An 18,470-nucleotide genomic window follows, 5' to 3' on the forward strand; every position below is an offset into this window, starting at 1 on the left:
CGTAGACTACCACTAACTATAAGAATATATTTATTCATGCAGTAACCTCATATTGAAGAAGCTCCTTGCAAAAGAGTACAACAGTGTTTCAGCTTTGCTTTTTTTGTATTTCACATCTCTACTTGCTGCCAGTAATAACCACATGCTCCATTTCCCTCTCTGTGGGTGAGAGACGATCAGACTTTGGAAATGCCAAAGAGATCTTGAGTATTCAGAGGTTGTGGATGCTGCAGTTAATTTGTTCCTTCATTACAGAAAATAAATAACAAAAGAGCTTCCGGTGAAATTATTAATATTCACATTTCCAATAATTAATTTTGTATTACAGCACTTGATACTGAAGGCTACTAGGACTGCCAAATTACAAGTTTGGTCCATGATAGTGAAAGAAGAATCAGTCTCTTGCAGCCAAAAATCAGAAGCTGTAGATGTCATTTGTCCTGATTTTTACAACCACTAATGTCGATTCATCAGCTGAGTTGCACTCATCAGCAGACAGCTCAAATGGCCTGGCAAACACTTGATCCTCCACATTTGATATGTACACACAGAACCAGCTGATGCATTTAAATCAGAAGGGATGAACTTCCCTTTGATTTCCTGTCTGTGTAAAGTAAGACCTTGGATCCCAAGGAAAGCGTTGGAGCATCTGTGCTGAAGTAATTTGTCTGCAGAGTTGTTGGCAGTGATAGAAACACCTTGTTCTTCTTCTGCAAGATGTTCTACATCTCATCTGCCTCATTACTGGCAAAACAATTAATTTCAAGGTATATTTGGTTTCAGATTATTTAACAGCATCTGCGGTGCGGCTCATGCCACATTATTAGTGACATGATTTGGGATGTAGCTGCAAACATCTGAACCACCATGTTATTCCTCTTTCGTGCAGTCTGTTCAGTTTCAAATGGCAAAACAAGATACATATTTTGGCATTTGTGGCAGCTTTCATTTAAATATTAATGGTTAATGTTAATGGTTTAATTTTGGGTGGCTAATACTGTAGCAGTTTCTTTGCTGCTGGTACATAAACCAGTAGAAGACTGCTGGGAAAGAGCTGGTCAACACATTCTCACTCCCAACTCGTCTAATATAGCAGCTTGTTCAGTGGCCTATGATGCTCTACCTATCCCTCTAGGGTTAGTTCTGCACTGAAGGGCTCTGAAATCAAAGATGGCACTAATACGTTATATTCCAGTTAGACTTTTGGAATAAAGGCTCCACAGTCCAGTTAGTTGTCCAACTAGTCTTTCAAAATAAACCAGGCTGATAAACAGCTGACATATGACCAATTATCAACACTGCCAAAGGGGTGTGTTTTGATGAGGTTTAGACAAAAAAAAAAAAAAAAATGGCTTGGTTGTGTTTAGGAAAAGATTATACTTTGGGTTAAAATAGCTACATTCAGTCTCATAATGTCAGTAAGTGACAAAACTCACTTCATGTAAAGTACTTGATATCCGTTACATAATTTGTCTATGTTTACTTACCACGTTATATAAATTAAAAACAAATCAAACTCACAAGGTCAAATCCTGGGGTCAGGGAAAAAACAGACTATGCGTAATTGCAAACTATGTGATGTGATGTGAGATATTCTCACAGCTGCATCAAAGTGTTGATGGCATTACTTGCCGAAATAGCAAACATACTATGCTTGGCTTCCCTCTGATAATGCACAGAAAGCTGCTTGAGTGAAATCTGAAAGTCAGCGCCTCATCAAAACTGCCGCTGGCTATTTTAAGAGTGAAGCAGAGCTTGATAAAGGAATTGGCCCATTGTTTCCCCCACTTGAAAGCTGTCAGCCTGAACAGGCAAAGATTATTCCCACCACTCCTGCACATTGACTGGACCTCCGAGAATATTACTATTGCAGCCACAGCCATACGTCCTCCATGGCATGCAGAGTATGTAGCTGCTACATGTTACTCTGTATTGTATTGCTGAGATAAAGGCATCTTGGATGACTTTATTTATCTGTTTATTTTTTGAAAACATAATGGACGTGGGGTCCGAGGAGATTCAGACAATAACCTGAGAACAAGCAGCTTCTCCTTCGACAACCTTGGCATAATCACAGCCAAAAGGCATAAGCACACAGATATGGTCTAAATAGAAATTGAACCCCATAAAGTAAACAGGATACTGCAGAGAGAGAAGATGAGTCATGGATAAACACCATCTGCAAGGCATTTAACTTTTAAACATTTAAAACGGAGAACAGGGAACCACACAGAATGGAAAACAAGATCATGATAGACGACAGGGGTCTTGTGTAAAAATCCTCCCTGTAAGCTTGACAGAAAAGTAATTTCAAGGGTATAGTATGAAATGATATACAGTATAATATAAACGCATGCATAAGTGAACCGTGGATCAACAGCAGCAAAGCCTCTGGGAAGAAAAAAAATAAAAGAAACTTTTTCTCAGTTTCTATCATGTGCTCGCATGATTTTACGAATCATCTCCGTGAGCAGAAGTCTTTGCTACAGATAGCTCGGGACTTTGCTTTTTTTTTTTCCCCCATGTGTCTGTGACAAGATTAGGCTATCTCTCCTTGTGCACATGGATGACTGACTCCTTGGGGCTGGTCGCATCTCTCTTGCGCCTCCTCCCTCAATCCCATGGCAGAAAACATTTCTATTTTCAACAGGATTAGCTCTCACCACGAGCCACCTGACAGGCAAAAAGCCTCACCCGTGTGGCAGAGGCCCCCCCAGGCTCCCAGCAGAACATATAGCAGGCCTCGCTGACTAACAGGGATCCTGGGGAGTTTACCTTGCAGTGGCACGCACAGTGGGCAGCATCGTTTCCAACTTCTATATAACGTCTTTCAACCGCCCCTGTCGAAAACATTGACTACAAAGGATTTGTGAGTCCTGTCTTTCAAGATGTTAATAAATCTGCGGCTGCAAAGAAGAGTACAAGCAGTCCCTCAGCAGAGTTAGCAAACAACATGTTTGTCATTAACCTAAGAGGATGGATTGGTTCAATATCCCATATTTTAAAAAGCGCAGACTCATCCTCGAGCCACAAAAATAAGAAATAAAGACGCAGGGAAATGAAAAAAGTCCTTAAGATGACAGCTATTTCCACATGCCAAAATATTTGGTACATCATTTTGCAAGAATAACACTGTCATTGTGCTGCTCATGATTTCCACAGTCGTAATCCCTGTTGCAGTTGCTCTTATCTTCATTGAGGGACATATTTCCTGTCGGTGGGTTCTGTATTACACCAATACTTTCCCCTAATCTGTAATCCTTAGCCGAAAAAAAATCCTCAAACAAGGATTTGATGCAAAAAATAGGACTTTGAGAGAATATTTTCTATATTCTAAAACATAGCCTGACTAAGATCTAGGCCTACAAGATTTTTTGGAGTACACAAAGTCTGCGCCAGTTGGCAAAGTGTGTGTAGTGTGAGGAATTAAAAGGATTCACCTCTCTCTCAGCAATTAACAGCTTTAACAATAGCTTTGAGGGGCCTCTGAGCGAGACACTTAACCCCAACTGCACTATAGGGACTTTGCGCTGACCTGCAGTAGAGAACTTACACTCACAAGCTCCGAGGCAGGAAGTGTTTGCACTGATTATGCGATGCTGGTTGGTGTATTTCAGTGAAATATGTATGAATTATAAACCTCTGTGAACCTAATAAAAGGAAAACACATGAGGAGAACAAGCAGAAAGTGGCTGCAAACCCTGAGTGTTATATGTAAAATGTGTATGAACAAAAGGATGTTTGACATGTAGTAACTTCTGTGCGTATTCTGAGAGCAAGGGATACTCAGTTCTGATTATGTGTCTCTGGAATAATCATCGAGAATTTGGGGCAAAGCTGTAGATCGTCCATTAAATATGAAGTTCCAAAGATTGGGAATAAATAATGAAATCAATAAAACTCAACCCTCGAGCACCTCTTAATTTCAACAATTAACACGTTATGTCTCGTTTGTTTAAAATGTCATTTTGTGGTTTCTGGGGTCACGTGGACAAATAATTCTTGTCTTCCTGGTTTCTCCGCTGGTTTGCCTAGCAACCCCCCTGGTGATGAGATAAGCGAACTCCTCTTGCTTTGTAGTTTACAAACGGAAATAAGTCCTACAGGTCAAGGCGGTACAACCAAATCCCAGCTGCACCTCTCAGAAAAGCTGAGCGCTCGTTTGTTTGAACTCATTTAACCACATTCACGTCACTCAAAGAAAATACCCCTAGTTTTATGTGAATAAAAAATGTTTTCAATTTGAATTCATGTCATTTCTTCTCCCCCTTCAGATTTCTTTTTTAAAAAGTACAAAGGCAAGGATAAAGAAAAGCTGAAGGCTGCAGGGTCATGTGAATCACCTCTCAGTCAGGTCCAGCAGTTCAGGTCATTACAGCAATACCTTCAACCCTGACGTTCTATATTTTGGCCTGTTATTTCTGTTCAGCTGGCTCTGTCACAGTGCAATGGAAGCTTCTAGAGCGCCATTACTAGCATTGTTGGCAGTCATTTGAAAAAAAAAAAAAAATATTAGCTTAAGTAATAAGGATGAACATGATTTTAGAGTTGTGAACAGTGGCAAACTCAGGGGTGAAATGTACTGTATTTCTGAGCCAGTTTTTACAGCAGGAAGTTAAGAGTCGGAGCTTTACTCTCGCAGATTGGATTTGACATGAAACAAACAGGCTGACTTTTGGCTTTAACATGTATATATGTATCATAACTGAATGAACGTGTGCTTAATCTTTCAAAATTCACATAGTATACCTTTCAAGGGTAACGCCCCTTTTACACATGAAGGTGTGTTTACAGGTCTTGTAGAGGTGCTGCTGCAGAAGTAATAATCATAGACTGCATAAAGCCTGGTGGCTCCATTGGAAGCTGCATGTAATCTAAAAAAAAAAAAATCCTCCAGTGATGTCGCTCAGTGGCTTAGTTGCATTGTGGGTACTGTAGGCACCAGAGTTTGAAAAGCAGTCCACTTGTCGCTTGTACTGACTATGTGAAGTATCAAAAAACAATAAGACAATGTGGCAGACTGCAGTTACCCTCGACTGTATTTAACCTGAATAAACCACTGACCTGAATGAAAGTCAGCCTTCCCTTTCTTTATCTTCTACCTTTGCATCTGTAGCTGTGTATAAACATGTGGTATGCTGTGTCAGCAAAAGCATCTTTTGACTAAAAATATCAGAGCTTACTGAACCACTGATGTTGTTTTAATTGGTCATTGTGTCTTTTATTAAATGAGATAGATATTGTGTTTGTTCCCTGTCACACAGACTTTTTATGCTTTATTGATTGTCAATGTTCAAAATCCTGTGAACAATTATAAGCCAAAACCACACCACTAGCTCTTAATATGGGATTTTGCTTTGTCATTTAATATATATCTGTGTGTAAGACCCCTAATTAATTGCATTTGATGCTGTCTTTTCACTTTTCTACCCTCCAACTGACTGATTCTGTCTGCTTCACATCAGCTTTGGGTGCAAAATTGAAGCTAATCCAGGGCTAAAGCGTGCCTCTGGGGCTATTACAGAGTTCTGTTGCCGAGCACAAAAAAGGAAGACGAACACCAGATCTCTTTTGATATTTATAAAAGATCCGTTATTCAGTTATGAAATTTCTCTTTGTCTGGGGAGACTGGAACACCTAATTTCAATTCTAATTGGGGGAGAACATTTTTTTTTATTTGACAATGCATTTGTATGTCTGTCAACATTAAGAGCAACATATCAGACATTGTTTCAGCAGAGTTCCTAAAGTGCAGTCTGAGCCAGGTCTGTCCAGGTTTGAGGTCCATATGTTTAGTTATAGCCGATCGGGTGTTATATCCTACTAAATATACAAGTGAGAGGTATATTGTTTGGTGCAAAAGGTTTTTTTCATTTTCATAATATCCACCTCAGTTGACTTCATATTTAATATAATATTAATAGAATGAATCATTTTTCACAATTAACCTGTTTATTGCATTTTGCATGTATACATGTCAGCGCCTGGATGTAGTAGGGCAGTAAAAAAGAAGTAAAGTTGTCTGTGTATCAAGTGATTCCTTATTCGAAGGAAAGCAATATTTTGAAATAAGATACCTCTTGTTTGTCCTGTTTCTACATGTTTTTCATTATTCATAGTTTCAGCTACGTTCTCGATTTATTTTTCAACCTTCCTTATAAATAATTTCTCTCTCATTTTTCTTGGTTCTTTTTGAAAATGGAATTGGCATGTGAAAAGCAGTAAAATGATCCATGACCTGCTGTCAGTCACCAGAATTGATTTCCCTGCGAGGTTCCATGTAGTGCCGATGATGCTGCAGAATGACAGTCACCTTAAAACTGAGGCAAGGATCGGCCCTTCTCCTGACTCCCATTGGACCTTAATACAGAAAATAATTTGTACAGTAGTCAGTGTGGAGGGACAAATACATATTTGATCCCATTGAATCCTGCCATGAATTATATATAGGATGTTTGTTAATCCTGCACAATATGTATCACCGTGGCAAGTACTGAACAAGATGAAAACCCCCATATTGACAGGTGCAGTTATCCAAAAGAGTTGATTTAAAAAAACTTGTTTCCAGAGGTCAATGTTTCTTCTACTTTCAGATTTTAATAGGCTACCTATCCATCCTGTTAAAACTTGATTGGCTATTTATGTTGCACAAGTCCAGTGCAAAAACACAATCCAAATAACCACAGCCGACCTCCCATGAGGCAACGAAAAAAACCTTTTGACAAGCAAAAGTAATTATGTGCTCCCAGAGCCCTTGTTTTCATGGTTCATGACTCCTGCCCCCCTCCAGCCTCCAAAAGGAGTCTGAATTCATTTTAATGACTTAATTTAAAAGCACAACACAATCTAGGTAATTAGGGTAACCTGGCAAAGTTTGGGTGACTGTCAGGTTTTTAAGTCGGTGTCATTGGGGGGGAAAGATGCTGCAAACGCTGGCTGTCACATTAGTTCCATCTCTAATTAGAGGGCAGCAGTTTAACTGGGGCAGATGAGAGAGGTGTCCAGGGAGCTCCGCAGGTCCACTTTAATTAACGGATAAGCAATTAATCAATTACTCATTTGTGGAGGGCAATTAACAATTAAACAATTAAAAAATTCCCAAATCTCATCTTTATTGTGGTGTTTTTCTGTTTTTGAATTCGCATTTGTGCCCTTGCAGGTTTCCACCTGCAGCCGCTGTGAAAGGTCCACTGGTGCTTAAATATATTACCACAGGGTTGGGTCATTTCGGTACACAATGAGAAAACTGAGCTCTGTCATGATTCACCATTTGCACCGCTCCGTGCCAATTTATGAGTAATCCATCAAATAATTTGCTTCACACAAGCAAATTAATCATCAATGTATAATTAGAATATCATTAAGGAGCTGTGTATTCCTGAAAATGATGCCTAAATGATTTAATGAATCATTCCGTCCGAGGTGTTAGAAAAAAGAGCTGGAACACAGCATCCCCAGCGCCTCTCACCGCAGAAAAGTTCAGCTTTGTTAATTTTGTCATATAACACATTAGCACAGACATTTCATGGGTCATGAGCCATTATACTTAATTAACTCAAGATGTGTTTTTTTTTTTCTATAATAATTCTAGGAATAAAGAAATGCAATCATATTGGACACATACCCCTCAGCAAAAATTAAGTTTAAAGTGTACTCGATGGCTTTTTTATCAAGCAAATTCAACTCTGTAAATGTCATATGTATATGTATGTAAAAATGGTCAATGTTTATTCTGACTGCCACACGATTGAACTCATTTTATTCTATGTTCTCCATTTTTTATCAAGCAGTGAAGAAAAGAGACATTTGCTTTAATCTAATGCCTAATACATTCCTCAAATACTTAAGGCCAATAAAACAGCCTAACGTGCTGTAGCTTGTGTCCGAGTACAGATCTGCTTGAGTTAGCTGCAATTAATTGAGTCACTCTCCAAATATAATAAATATGTCAAACAACTATTTCTGTTCGCGTTGATCTCCAAGCACAGCGACTGAGTGTTATAGACAATCTCTTAACTGTAGGACCCAGACGTACCAGCCGCTAATAGTCTCAGTCCTGAAAGCAGATGCAAGTTTCTTCTTAGTAATATTCCTAATGGGTGTCTGTCTCACTCTAAAATTCTGAAATATTGCCCTCACTTACTGTAATTGCAGTTTTGGGTGGCTTATCACTGTAGAGACTCAATTATAAAATGAAGAAAAGTTTACTGATGGGATCAAGTTGCTGAACTTTTTTCCCTCCTAAGCATATTTCTTTTGGCATTGAATCCTTTCAGCAGTCGTAAAAAAGCGCCAGCGTCTCTTTGAAGACGAAGTCATTTTATTACATGAGCAGAGGGAATGTCTGATGAAAGAGCAGAGAAGTGTTATGACGGTGGTTTAGCTTTAATAAGGCGCTGTGTTTATGGACACAGTGCCCACTTTAGGGTCAAGTCAACAACTGAATAACAACACAGGGCGAGGAGTCATTTCGGTTTTCATCTCACATTATTGGAGGGTGCTGACACGGGGTCGGTGTCAGCAAGTGGAACAAAAATCTAATGGCTCTAACTTTGAAACTCCTCCCGAGGAGATAGAGCAGACAAACAGCGGGCCCATATTTCTCTATGATTGACTTTGGCAGCTATCCATTAGATTAATCAACAGGGATGCTAAGGAAATGAGCTGGAAACAAAATGAATAACCAGCCTTGGCAAAATTTACAATTTAGAAAAAACATGATTACACATCTGAAGTGTGCGATAGATCTACTCATTAATGCATATCCGCTTGAAAGATGCATGCTGCTCAGAATGTTTTGGTCTGATGACTGTCTTGACAGAAGAACCACGCAGAATTTTGCGTCGACCTGTGAGCCTGCTGCCCAGTCATGAATATTAATGGCAATACTAGGAGACCAAGGAGACTCATTAGAACGCCGGAGCATTATTGCACACCTACAGTAGCTGGAATGCTCTAACCCCAAGTGCCCTCGATTTGGAAATCTTGTGGATTTGCAATCTGGGGATCAAATCAATCATCCTCTGTGGTCACTTCAGATTACAGCAAGGCCACCTTTCAAGAGCCAAAGTAATAAGAAGTAGAAACTTCACCTTAAAGGAGTCATCACCCGGAAATCGCAATTTCTCTCGTTAAATCATGCATATTGGTGTTGGACCTCTGTTGAAACTTGCCTGAAAAGCTGGAGTTTGAAAGTGGCTTATTTTTTTCACTTTGGCTCTTTTTCCGAACAAGAATAGCGCACAGTAGTGCGCGTTCCTAAAGCACGAGATTTTGACTCTGCTCCTGTGGTGACGTTACCACAGGAGGCTACTTGCATAAGCATCAGCTCACAGCCGTCCTCAGCAAGACTTTCTGAGTGAGCACACCGAATCTGCTTATTTCTCTGTCATTTTCACACCATACATCGTGACCGCCAGCATTAAAACTCAGGTCTTACATGTAAAACACGAGTGTGAAAATTAAGATGGAAAAAAAAAGAATTTACCATTCAGAGGCGTCCTGCTGTAAACGTGTCTCTTCCACCGTCTCTGCCTCTTCACTCTCCCGTTCGGTTTCCGACTCTGGCTCGTACATAAATGCCTGAATTCCGCAAGGTTCGTCATTTAGTGTGTGCGCCATGACAGGGGGCTGTTTATGTTTTGGAGTCTGTGTGTGCATGCAGGCTCGCCCCCGATTCCGGCTCTGTCCTTCCTGCGGCCAATCAACGCGCGCCTCATTACATATTAATACAATGCACATCCGGACCGGTCAAAACCTCGCGCATAATCTCGCATGAGAAAGTCGCGGTATGAAAAAGTGTCAGAACAAGCTCTATGTTTGATTTTTTTTTTTTTTTTTTTTTTTTTTTTCTAATAAGTTTTGAGAATTGATCCAAAGCGATCCAAGAGGGACTGGATATGTAAAAAAAACAGGTGATGACTCCTTTAATCTGATTGTATGGTGTTGATTTCATAATAACAAAGAGTATATATTTACATTTTGGAATATGAACAACCCAATCACCAGAATAAATGTTGGCAGTGTATGTCTCTGCACAAATACAGGTTTGTTGAAACTTCGCATTTCTTTATGTTGTGATTAACCAGTGCATATGCTCTGGTTAGGCTTAGGCTCAAAACCCACTTGGTTAGGGTTAGGAAAAGATGCAGAACGCAGCCTCAGAGTGTGGTCACTGGCTTGCCAGCTTTGTTGCCTGCAACTCCACTACCACACACTCCACTCCTGAAAGTTAGGTCACAAATATGTAATGCAAGTGTGATTTGACATGTTTTATTTAAATGTCAATGTTGTCAATGTTTGGAGTAACTAAACTGCCAACATTTTATCCTGGCCACTGCATAACAAACATGCCGTACTGGTTGTTTTGTTTAATGGAAGAGGCACATTAAAACAACAAACGCAACAGCAATCCCTATCAAATAAATGCACTTCACCTTGAAGATGTGTCGTTCCGTGCGTGTACGAGACCGGCTCATGATTCAACTGCAGCCTCATAACAGCTGCTTCCATCTATTACAAAGCCCTGACTGCAGAAGAAAAATATCACCGGGAAGGGTTCTGTACTGTATCCGGTGGCCAGATGCTGCTGTGACGTTACGCACAGTCTCAGAATACACACAGGTCCTCACCTTGAACCATCCTCATCAAAAGGGTCAGCAACATACATTGCTTTCTGCTGACTCAGTGTCATAACTGCAAGCCCTCCATCACCAATGTCATTAGGCTCTGGGCTTCAATTTTACTCTCTTCAGACTGATTGCCACACTATCAAATTGAAAAACAAAATCAACTTCAAGTCATCTGTCTTTCCGTGTAAACAATCACTAATAATGCAATGGCACATTAAGCCCTCCTTTCCCCTTTAATAATGATTTTATGGTGACACTGAGTCCCGAGGCAGACTTACTGTTAGTATTCCCTCACTGATGCTTAGGAAATGATTTATATTAGCACTGCAACCTGATACCATATTCACCACATGGCACCAGAGGCAAAATAGTCCCATTTATACCCAGAGACATTCAATTCACAAATGAATTGAGGAGTGGTCCAAGGGAGAGAAAGGAAAAAAGAGGCAAATTCCCGAGCAGCAGATGGTGTGAAATGACTTGAGATTTTGGTGTGAAACAATTTGAGATTTAGTGCATGACTAACAAAAAAAAGGCTGCCAAAAGCACTTGAGCCTTTTTCATAAGCATAAATGAGATAAAGTGCAATGGAGTGGCATTTTAGAGTCTGAGATTAATGGTGGATGTATATTTGTGATTCTGTAAGACGGCCAACTCCTGACTGGCTGGGCTCAGTAGTACAAACAGTCTCAATAAAGTGAATAGTGAGATGATAAGATGCTGACACATTTATATACTTGAGGCATTTTTACTGTCCTATCAGTGTTTAGTTTATGCCGGCGGCTCAGAAACTGGGGTTCTGGTCCCCTACAAAGACTCACAAGACAAATCTGAGGGGTCGTGAGATGATACATGCCATACAAAAGAAGATTTAAACACATTTGATGCACATATATGCATATATCAGCTTTTTTGTCTATTGGATTCTTTTACGTTTTTGAAACCATACACAGTCGTTTAAATGAAACATCTGAGATGATAAGAGGAGAAATCACCACTACTCCACCCACACTAGCATACATACTTTACCATAAATTGATCAACCTATGAGGTGTGTTGTGTGTAGTGATGACGCTTATTGTCCCCCGACAACCTCTGTAGTCCCATTTAGCCACCTGATAGCAACCCCCATCTAACCATAAACCCATTCAAAAACATATCGACTTTATGACAAGGGAACCCAGGTGCAAAAATGCTAATTTATGTATTGGATTTAGGATTCATTTCTGCGACCATCTATAGGCCTTTAAACAACTACTGTGTGCTTAAAATGCTTCGTCGTAGTCTCTGAAACTTTCTCGTTGCATTGTGGCTGAACTCAAAAAGAATGCTGAAATAAATAATAAATAAAATATGATCAAGTCTCAGATGAGCTATACACAAGAGGTCCTGAGACCTGCAGACCGCGTAGGAAGCTCCCCTGAGACCCCCCCTCCCCATCTCAATAGCCTTATCTTCGATGTGCAACTGATGAACTCCTGAAAGGCTCTCTGGGTTTTCGCCCGTATGGATCAACTGACAGAGGGACGGGGGGGCTCGGTCCATTTCTGTCTTGCTGGGAGATAAGGGCTGTCTGTCAGCTTGATTGACGTATCAAAGAAGGGCAGCCTCTGTCATTGTGGGGGGACTCGACTTCCAGATAGGCTTTCTCTGCCATTCATCGGACTGGTTTCTAATACACAACAAGCCAGACCGACAGACACGGCAGCTTTGTTTGCCGACATAAAGAGGTATTATGATGATGCTGGATTTTTAGTACAATAAGACCTGAGAATTGAATAGCAGACTTCAGCGAAAGAGGACGGGGGACAGTAAGGCTTGAGAATGGACTACAGCAATGAATTCAGGATCCGGGATACATGTCTGGAGTTACTGATTGAAGTGCAGACATACAGTATATACATTTCCAGGAAGAAAAAAAAAAAAAAAAAAAAAGAATTCAGCTCATTAGTTATGATAAAAAATTCAGTACTCTTTCATAGGCCTTTTATTTCATAAACCACTGGCATCATTTGTTTTGTTTTCTTGCTCAAACACACACACACACACACACATACACACATACACACACACATACACAACGACAAAAAAAAGTGGCATTGAGAGGAACTGACTGCTGCTTAACCAACTGAACAAATTAGTCGAGTGCAGAGCTTTAAGCAGCCCTCGAGTTATCACTATTAATCTTAGGCATCGTTTGGGAGAAAGTTCTATCTGTGGAGGCTTGTTGACTTCGAGGCATCACAAGCAAATAAAAGGACGTATATAGTGACCAAGAGGCCAACCATCATGCAGCGAGGCAGAGCCGGAGTTTCGCAGAGAACGATACGGAGCAGCTTTTTTACTTTGATACAGCGGCAGGCGGTTTGCCAAAACACCCTTATCCTCAGTTCACCACTGCTCAAATGAGGCTTCAATTATTTAGCCAGAGACCAGCGAGGAATCAGGAGGAGAGCCTGTGCACTTTTGAGCGCTAACAGGGCTCTCTGGTGCATTCCTTTGAGTTTTTTTTCCATGGATGTCCAAACACCTGATGGATCTCCCCCCAAAAAATTGAGACCCGCAGCACTAAGCACATCCGCATCGCACCGCTTGCCAGGGAGGTTTGGCCGACAGAAGTTGACAATAAGCGTTTCAAAACCCGCATTGACTTCGCAGTGTGTTCCTGTCTGGCAATACATAACATTACAACCAGCACAACAAAAAGGTGTGAGGAAAACAACCCATACATATTGCAGCTGTGGGCTCGTGCAGGAGCTTCATACATCAAAGGCTGGAGGGGCCCGGCTGCCGAAAATCACACAGGCTGTTTTGCATTCACCCCTTCGTCCTTCAAAAGCTGCGCGGGTAACCGGCCCGACCGAACAGCCACAGAAAAGTAACTGGAAATGCAGCCCCACACAAGGAGCCACCATTTATCAGACAGTGATAGGTACAGTAGCATTTTACCTGACTACTTTTGTGTTGAGGGGATTGGTGCTCTTTAGGTGGTTTGTTACAGATGAGACTCGTGATGCAGCTGGACAGGAAAAGCATTTTTATGTTCGGTCAGTCATCGCTTTCATTCAGCAGATGGTGCGGCCAGGGTTTTCTGATTTGTTGTGTTCATTTGGTAAGTGACCAGAATTAAGAAAAATAAATACATTACCACTTGTGCACACTACAATTAGAAGTCTGTGTATCTAATCAGTGTGTTTACATATTCATAGTCTACTAGTTTACTTTCTATAAATAAATGGAATTACAAATTAATAAAAACGGAATGGATATTTTGACAGTTCTTTCTTTTTTCTCTCTTCATCAATGATTTTGGCACTAGACAGGCAGGTCAGGATGTTTGGAGACATAAAAATGCCTAAAGTAACAGATGTGAGTGCTTGTATTTATGTATTACATCAGCGAGGGGAGGGGATAGCCACCCCTGAATTCACTCTGGTACTCTTCAAGACATTTAATGGTGCGGTACAGTGTTGAAGGGCACAATCCCATGTCTTTAGTTTTCATTTACATTTAGCAGATGCTTTTGTCCAAAGCGACTTACAGTAATTCATACATACATCCATACACTGATGGTGGTGACTGCCATACAAGGTGCCGATAAGCCCATCAGGTGCAGTTAGGGGTTCAGTATCTTGCCCAAAGACACTTTGGCATGCAGACAAGGGGAATCGAACCAGCGACCATCCAATAACATGACGCTGGCTCTACCCCTGAGCCGTAACGCACTGGTTCTTTTTTTGCCTTTTTTTTGCTTTTTTTTGTTTTCCAACTTGTTAAGGCTGCCCCTCCTCTTCTAATTAATCCAGATGGTGCACACAGGCATCATAGCCATAGCTGGAGCTGTCAGGGCCAATATTTATTTGTTCAGATGAATCCATGCAGAGATGATACATCTTTTATTTTATATAATTTAGGGCTATAACAAAAGTTCATTTTCAGATAAATCTGTTGATTATTTTCTCAATCATGCGTTTAATTGTTTTGACTGTGGCACGCCAGAAAAATTGTGAAGTATCTTAGAGCAGGGGTAAAGCCTGGATAATGTCTGGTTGTGTCTGACGAACAGTTAAAAAACAATTGTGATACATAATATAATGTATCACAATTGGAATAGCTAATCTCACATTTAAAGAGGTGGGACCAAATAATTTTTTGCCAATCAGCTTATCAAGACAAATTGTTCTAGCTCTAATATCACTACAGAAGTATACAAAAAACTTGGCCCACCAACATATTTCATGAATTCATGTTTCAAATACTGTTTCTAATGTGTCAGATTTTTTGACTGAAGAGCCACGCCATTTCTCCATATTACAACAGTGCTATTCTTTGAGCATCGTCCCAGGCCTGTGCTGTTGTTTTCTTATCCTAATTCCCTGCTGAAGTAGCCTCAAGGTTTCAGTAAATGTGAACAGTTGTAAACATGTCATGACAAAGTTTATTCATCTGTCACTAACCCTAATTAGTTTAGTTTAAAATAGTCTTTTACGAAATAAAATACAATTTATTGCTGTTCGAGTTGATTTAGCTCACCACTCAAAAACTGTTAAATCAAGTTTGTTTTGCGGGAACTAAAACAGAAAGTTATTTTTTTTTTTTTTTACTCTTTATTTACTAGATGAAAGGCTGACCTCAATTTTCTGTCTCCCTTACTTCCTGTCTAAAGTCTAGCCTTATTTCCTGTTTACTGATACATCATATTCCATATGTGAGCCATTATCATCAAAATCCAAAGACTGACACCCCGCTGGCATGCCGGCAGAGACGTGACTGAGTGAAAAAGAGCAGACACTTTTTTATTGTCACGTCCGATCTCAAGGTGACAGGAGAGGTGTCGAAAGTTTGATTGATTGTGCTCACAGCCAATACAGTCCAATAACACACAGCTGAGTCAAACCACCTGGATCGATACAGTTCCAAGGGACGAAGATGGATATGTGTTTGTCTTTTCCTGTGAGAGGATTGTGTAATAAATCAAGCCTGGTTGGTAATTACTGCATATGCTAAAGGACAGACATTATGATGAACCTTGGTATTGTTTATTATTAATACCTTAACATAAACGAGAGGATTTATTTACGAACCCTAAACACGCTGGCAGCAGGATTGTGTCAACATATGGATGTTTAGTTTAATGCTTGCTGAGCATTCACAACACATGTGCATTTTTAATAAGCTTCGGACCATAAGTCTTAGTACATGTAATTAGCTATAATAATTGTAGAATAGTCGAAGATGTTAATTAGCAAGCATAGTATGTGAGTATTTCGACTGTCCTACCCAGACAACAGATTGAGGCATCAGGCATGAAGCAGAATGAGTCGAATCATCACGAGACTAGTAATTGTAGTATGTTGCACAGTCATCTGTATGATGAGAACATATGACTTCCACAGAACCTCAGGCCCTTAAACTGTATGAGTGTATGGCAAACAAAATCAACTACGTAGTCTAATCATCGTTTTTAAAAAAGCCTAATTATCTCACTGCTCCCCTAAATGCTAAAACCTCTCAATCAACCTAATCTTCACCTTACATTCAGCTGCACTTTCGAGAACATAAACACACTTGTGCTACGGAACAGAATCTCTCGCTCAAGTCGCTTAGCAAAAAAAAAAGAGACCGCACCAGATGCTTATGTTAGATTATCGTGCATACTGATAGCAGCAGACTTTTCCCAGCACTGCATCAAAATGTTAATTTCCCCGAGATGAAATAATCTAACATTCTGAAGTTTTAATTAGCTGTTAGTTTCCCTCCATTTTTGAAAAGATGTTATGTCTGTAAAAGCTGTTATTGGAGCCTGTGAGGGGGAGTCTCATGCAGGACAAATCTCGCATATACAAACAACTGATCTACCAAAACAGATTTTAATCTGATTTCGGACAATGATCACAATATCCCATGGGCAACTAGTGTTTTGAGGGCACTGGGAAATTCCACAAGAGCAGCACAACATGAGCTGAGGCTAAATAGAAAGAAGGTTATGAGAACATGTATTTTTTGCAGTCTCCCCAGTCAAGTTGTTTCTGGATTATTCAAACCTGCCGAGTCTGAAAAAGACTTAAAGGAAGGAGCTGTGCGAATCAGAATGTACCAAACATAAATCCATGTGGCAGAGTCAATGCTCTAGTTGAAACACACCTTTAAATGATCACTCCATTTATCTAGATGTTGTGAGTAATCATATTCTCTTTCTAAATGTATGAGACACACAGTTTTTAATGCAACAATTATGTGTTTATTATAATGAAATAAATGAGGATGAGTAACTGATGTGACTGCAACCTCTCTGTGTACATCAGCAATGTCCACTAGACCTTTAAAGACATAAATAATCTTGCAGATAATTGCTTAAACAGCGTATGACTATGTAGATTCCTCTCAGTCCTCTGTGAAGTAAAATGTCCATTTGTCCAACACAATAAAAGAGTCTGCTTTATACTCCAGAGCATAAATTACCATTGACAGTGGTGCTGGATGACCTTTCGCTTCATTCCATCAAGTTGTTCAGAAATGTAGAAGATACCGTGACTTCAGTGTAAACTTTTATACAGTATTTGTTTGAAATCTTGTGGGAATCATCAGTCCAGATCACCACACCCAGTGTTTGAAATATGTCCTCAATATAATTCCTCACACAGACCAACAATCATAGGTTTATGTCATGGCCACTACTTTTAATGTCTTTGTTTCTGATAAATGCTGGCCATAAATACCACAATACCCATGAGCCTTATACGTTGCTCTGGAAGAAGCCATTCAGTGGTGCCAGTCGGGGCTCTAATGTGTTCAAGAAGCCGCATCAGTACAGGTGTGGACAAAACACAGCTTCATGCTACAGATGCTGAATCATCATCTTTAGGTAGTATTCCCTGTAAGTAGTGCAAGTAAAACAATTCCAAAGGCTGTGATTGGATGTCTCTTATCAAAAGGCACATTGGGAGCCACAGATAACTTCTCACCTTTTCATCTACACTGGCCAACTGTTGCATGGGTTGCCATGACACTTGGTAAAGACATCCATGAGAAGGATAAATCATACAGATTTATAGGATTTCCTGACTTTTGCCCCAGTGTTAACATGAGGATGACATTTCTGAGCTTTTGGTAAAAATATCTTGACTACTTCTACTACTACTTCTTGTACTAACAAAAGGTTTGTACAGGTTTTTATTGGATTGTCTAAACTAATCCAAAACAGTACCTGCTGAACATTAGCATGTTAGTGTTGGTGTTGAGAAACAATTGGCAGGTACTGTAGCTAGCATGGCTGAGGAATCATGGTCTTGTTTATCAGAGAACCAGACGTGTTATGTCACTCATGCACTTATTCGTATGTGTGCTGATGACTAAACCAGGGGAGTATTGTGTCCATCCTAGCCACAGAAGTGCTCCAACTGTCTATCACTGAATCTTACATATGGGGAAAATGAATGGGAATTTAACTTCTGAAGCTCGGGGGGTCCCGGAGAAATCTACCCACTTTGCAAGTCATTTAGTATGTATGTCAGCTGAGTGACTTTGTGATCACTAGAAAACAGGTTTTCAGGGAATCTATACATGTTGCCAAGTGTCCTTAAACGTAACACCAAGTCACTGTCAGCAACAGGATGCTGTTGTACAACTGGCCTGGTACTCTGACCTTCCCTTGAGGGGGCGCAAACAAAGAGAAAGCTTATCTACAGTTGGCAAGAGAGTATCTTAAGCTTCTTTTTTAACAATGCAGCTTTGCTATCATTTAAGAATTCCAGGTGATTCTGAATAGACCTTGCACATTTTAAGACAGTCCCATTTCAGTTAATCTCTGTATTTCTGGACGTCAGAAGGAGACGAACA

At 40.1% G+C, this 18,470-nt stretch overlaps 1 protein-coding gene across 1 annotated transcript in view; it reads right to left on the reverse strand.

Annotated features, from left to right (window-relative positions):
• lingo1a (leucine rich repeat and Ig domain containing 1a) overlaps positions 1 to 18,470 on the reverse strand; it is a 144,250-nt gene that overhangs the window by 83,134 nt on the left and 42,646 nt on the right. The gene's annotated exons all lie outside the window — the stretch shown is intronic.

This window comes from Sparus aurata, chromosome 8 (assembly GCF_900880675.1).
Source record: "Sparus aurata chromosome 8, fSpaAur1.1, whole genome shotgun sequence".
Taxonomy (NCBI): domain Eukaryota; kingdom Metazoa; phylum Chordata; class Actinopteri; order Spariformes; family Sparidae; genus Sparus; species Sparus aurata.